This window comes from Oncorhynchus masou, chromosome 27 (assembly GCF_036934945.1).
Source record: "Oncorhynchus masou masou isolate Uvic2021 chromosome 27, UVic_Omas_1.1, whole genome shotgun sequence".
Classification (NCBI taxonomy): domain Eukaryota; kingdom Metazoa; phylum Chordata; class Actinopteri; order Salmoniformes; family Salmonidae; genus Oncorhynchus; species Oncorhynchus masou.
In genome coordinates, this window is record NC_088238.1 from 59,530,286 (window position 1) to 59,535,285 (window position 5,000).

General features: G+C 41.3%; 1 protein-coding gene across 1 annotated transcript in view; it reads left to right on the plus strand.

Moving 5' to 3' along the window:
• LOC135516459 (uncharacterized) overlaps positions 1 to 5,000 on the plus strand; it is a 25,208-nt gene that overhangs the window by 6,781 nt on the left and 13,427 nt on the right. The gene's annotated exons all lie outside the window — the stretch shown is intronic.

Consider the following 5,000-nt stretch of genomic DNA (forward strand, 5'->3'; position numbering starts at 1 on the left):
CGCAACCTTGAATATTGAATAAATATAAATAAATAAAATAAAATAATAAAAAACATTCCATGGTCGATAGAGTAAACAATGTTTAGTTTTTTTTGTTCACGTTATTCGTGATATTTTGTTTGCTTTCCGTCTTTCTTATTCGTTTTAGTTTATTTTGCGTTGGGGCTAATGGTGATTTGTCTCTTAGTGCCATAGAGTAATAACCAATTAGGGACAGGTGTCACTTCTCCTGGTCTGGCTCTTAAATAATATCACATGCCCTCATTGTTAACACGCTGTGAAATCAGGCGAGCGTAGTACCTTGACAGATTTCACGGGTCCGGTTTGAAAACACTGTTGAATTATTCAGACAGACTACTTCTCAGGTGCCTATTAAAATGTAATCCTGTATATTAAGAGAAGCGTTTCACACATAAGCCCCTGTCGAATAGACGGATAACGTTGGACACCAGGATATGTGTACATGACACATGAAACAATACATTTTCCAGGCAGTGTTACAATCTTAATCTTATTTCATTGACTTGATTAAATGGCAGGATGGAGGAGGATGTCGTGGATAATGTGATTGGCTGGTGGAATCCATCCTCTCACACCTGAGTGGTGTAAATGTGAAAGGGATGACAAATTGGGTCGTTGAGGTAGTTAGTAATACAAGCTGTCTGTGGATGGTTGCAGTATAATGCATTGGGCTTCGGTTTCTGGTGATTACCATCTATATAACCTGCTGCACTGCTGCTTGGATTCCACCTGGCGACCTGTTCACCGTCTGGCCTGGCCTCCCCCCCCCTCCTCTCTCTCCCGAGCGTTCTACCACACACATGCACTGTTGGGGCGAGTTACTCTGAACTTACAATTTGCCAGCCCCAAGTCGTTATATACAGTTGAAGTCGGAAGTTTACATACACCTTCAGCCAAATACATTTAAATTCGGGTTTTTCCACAATTCCTGACAATTAATCCCAGTAAAAATTCCCATGTCTTAGGTCAGTTAGGATCACCACTTTATTTTTAAGAATGTGAAATGTCAAAATAATAGTAGAGATAATTATTATTTATTTCAGCTTTTATTTCTTTCATCAAATTCCAAGTGAGTCAGAAGTTGCCTTTAAATTGTTTAACTTGGGTCAAACGTGTTGTGTAGCCTTCCACAAGCTTCCCACAATAAGTTGGGTGAATTGTGGCCCATTCCTCCTGACAGAGCTGGTGTAACTGAGTACGGTATTTAGGCCTCCCTGCTCTCACATGCTTTTTCAGTTCTGCCCACAAATGTTCTATAGGATTGAGATCAGGGATTTGTGATGGCCACTCCAATAACTTGACTTCGTTTTCCTTAAGCCATTTTGCCACAACTTTGGAAGTATTCTTAGAGTCATTGTCCATTTTTAAGACCCATTTGCGACCAAGCTTTAACTTCCTGACTGATGTCTTGAGATGTTGCTTCAATATATCTACATAATGTTCCTCCCTCATTCTGCCATCTATTTTGTGAAGTGATCATTTATCACTCCAGTGTTAATCTGCAATATTGTAATTATTCGCCTACCTCCTCATGCCTTTTGCACACAATGTATATAGACTCCCCTTTTTTTTCTACTGTGTTATTGACTTGTTAATTGTTTACTCCATGTGTAACTCTGTGTTGTCTGTTCACACTGCTATGCTTTATCTTGGCCAGGTCGCAGTTGCAAATGAGATCTTGTTCTCAACTAGCCTACCTGGTTAAATAAAGGTGAAAAAAAAGAAAAAAAAAGTGCACCAGTCCCTCCTGCAGCAAAGGTCCCCCACAACATGATGCAGCCACCTCCATGCTTCACGGTTGGGATGGTGTTCGGCTTGCAAACCTCCCCCTTTTTCCTCCAAAAGTAATGATGGTCATTATGGCCATTATGGCCAAACGGTTCTATTTTTGTTTCATCAGACCAGAGGATATTTCTACAAAAAGTATGATATTTGTCCCCATGTGCAGTTGCAAACCATAGTCTGGCTTTTTATGGCGGTTTTGGAGCAGTGTCTTCTTCCTTGCTGAGCTGCCTTTCAGGTTATGTCGATATAGGACTTGTTTTACTGTGGATATAAATACTTTTGTACCTGTTTCCTCCAGCATTTTCACAAGGTCCTTTGCTGTTGTTCTGGGATTGATTTGCACTTTTCGCACCAAAGTACTTTAATCTCTAGGAGACAGAACGCGTCTCCTTCCTGAACGGTATGATGGCTGCGTGGTCCCATGGTGTTTATACTTGCGTACTATTGTTTGTACAGATGAACGTGGTACCTTCAGGCGTTTGGAAATTGCTTCCAAGGGTGAACCAGACTTGTGGAAGTCTACAATTTTTTTTCTGAGGTCATGGCTGATTTCTTTTGATTTTCCCATGATGTCAAGCAAAGAGGCACTGAGTTTGAAGGTAGGCCTTGAAATACATCCACAGATACACCTCCAATTGACTCAAATTATGTCAATTAGCCTATCAGAAGCTTCTAACGCCATGACATCATTTTCTGGAATTTTCAAAGCTGTTAAAGGCACAGTCAACTTAGTGCATTTAAACTTCTGACCCACTGGAATTGTGATACAGTGATTTATAAGTGAAATAATCTGTCTGTGAACAATGACTTGTGTCATGCACAAAGTAGAAGTCCTAACCGACTTGCCAAAACTATAGTTTGTTAACAAGAAATTTGTGGAGTGGTTGAAAAACAAGTTTTAATTACTCCAACCTAAGTGCATGTAAACCTCCGACTTCAACTGTATATATTTTTTCTTGTGCATTTTGTTATTTGCCTCATGACTCCTGAATACTTTGTTGACTACGAGCTTTTTTGTCCCAACCGTGGGACAGACTATGTTTGTTCCCAGACTCGGGACTCTGACTCTCTATTGGTTACACAGACGTTTGGCCTCCCATCCTATTCTAACCACCTCTCGTCGGCTTTGTATTCATGTTACCTGATGAAATCGCTGTACAATATGATCTTGTTTCCATCTGACGCACATTCAGATGTCATAAATCAGCAGAGCTCTCCCTGTTCTATGCTGTGCCTTGATTGTCCTGTCACAGGTTAGAGGTCATCATGGAGTGTTATACCTGAGGGTGCCACTGGAGGGCACCCTTATGTTTCTAGTGTCCAGGTGAGCCTGATTGGGATTATTGGGTTCACCTCGTTTAGGACTATTTAGGTTCCTTATTGGAACTGGGCCGGTTGCTCAGGTCTCTTTCCTTGTTTTGTTTTGTGTTGTACTCATGTGCACTTGTTTTGTGTTGTACTCATGTGCACTTGTTTTGTTTTGTGTTGTACTCATGTGCACTTGTTTTGTTTTGTGTTGTACTCATGTGCACTTGTTTTGTTTTGTGTTGTACTCATGTGCACTTGTTTTGTACTCATGTGCACTTGTTTTGTGTTGTACTCATGTGCACTTGTTTTGTTTTGTGTTGTACTCATGTGCACTTGTTTTGTGTTGTACTCATGTGCACTTGTTTTGTGTTGTACTCATGTGCACTTGTTTTGTTTTGTGTTGTACTCATGTGCACTTGTTTTGTTTTGTGTTGTACTCATGTGCACTTGTTTTGTTTTGTGTTGTACTCATGTGCACTTGTTTTGTTGTTTTTCCTGTGAATACTTCAGTAAACATTCTGGATTTTCCCTCACCTCTGCCTGCTGTGTTTCTCTGCACCTGGGTCCGAGTTCGTACTAGAGTTATTGTCACAGTTCGCTACTCTCCTTGATGTCATCCTCACAAATAACCCTGATAGGTATCAGTCTGGTGTTTTCTGTAATGACCTTAGTGATCACTGTTTTCCAGCCTGTGTTCGTAATGGCTGCTCAGTGAAACAACCTGTCCTCATATTCACTTGCTAAAAAAAAAAAAAAATGAGCAAGCCTTCCTTCATGAACTGGCCTCTGTAAATTGATGTAGAATCAGCTTGATCCTCTCTGTCGAAGACTCTTGGAACTTCTTTTTTAATATTTTCAGTGGTATTGTTAACAAACACGCCTCCATAAAGAAAATTAAAATTAAAAACAGGTTTAGCCCCTGTGATCTTGCAGGGTTACTCCACCTCAAGAGTTTCATTTGGCGAAAGGCTCGGCACACGCAAACTCAGGCTGACTGGTTCTCGTTCAGGCAAATGAGAAATAAGTGCACTCAGACTATCCAGAAGGCCAAAGTTAGTTACTTTAAGGAGCAGTTCTCTCTTTATGGGTCTAACCCCAAGAAGTTCTGGAAAACGGTTAAAGACCTGGAGAATCAACCCTCATCCTCACAGCTGACAATGTCCCTTAATATTGATGATGTGGTTGTTACTGACAAGGAGCACATGGCTGAGCTCTTTAATCACCACTTCATTAAGTCAGGATTCCTATTTGACTCAGCCATGCCTCATTGCCCGTCCAACATTTCCTCATCTCACACCCCTTCTAACGCGACCTGCCCCGATGCTTCTCCCTGTCTTTCCCCTGCCCTGCTACAACGTTTTCCCCTGCAGGCAGTCACTGAGTCCGAGGTGCTAAAGGAGCTCCTGAAACCTGACCCCAAAAAAACATCTGGGTCAGATGGTTTAGACCCTTTCTTCTTTAAGGTTGCTGCCCCAATCATCACCAAGCCTGTCTCTGACCTTTTTAACCCGTCTCTCCTCTCTGGGGAGGTTCGCATTGCTTGGAAGGCAACCACTGTGCGTCCTTTATTTAAAGGGGGAGATCAAGCTGATCCTAACTGTTATAGGCCTATTTCTATTTTGCCCTGTTAATCAAAAGTGTTGGAAATACTTGTCAATAATCAACTGACTGGCTTTCTTGATGTCTATTGTATTCTCTCTGGTATGCAATCTGGTTTCTGCTCAGGTTATGGATGTGTCACTGCAACCTTAAAGGTCCTCAATGATGTCACCATTGCCCTTGATTCTAAGCAATGTTGTGCTGTTATTTTTATTGACTTTTGATGGCTTTGATTGGCTTTTGATACGGTAGACCTTTCCATTCTTGTGGGCCGGCTAAGGAGTATT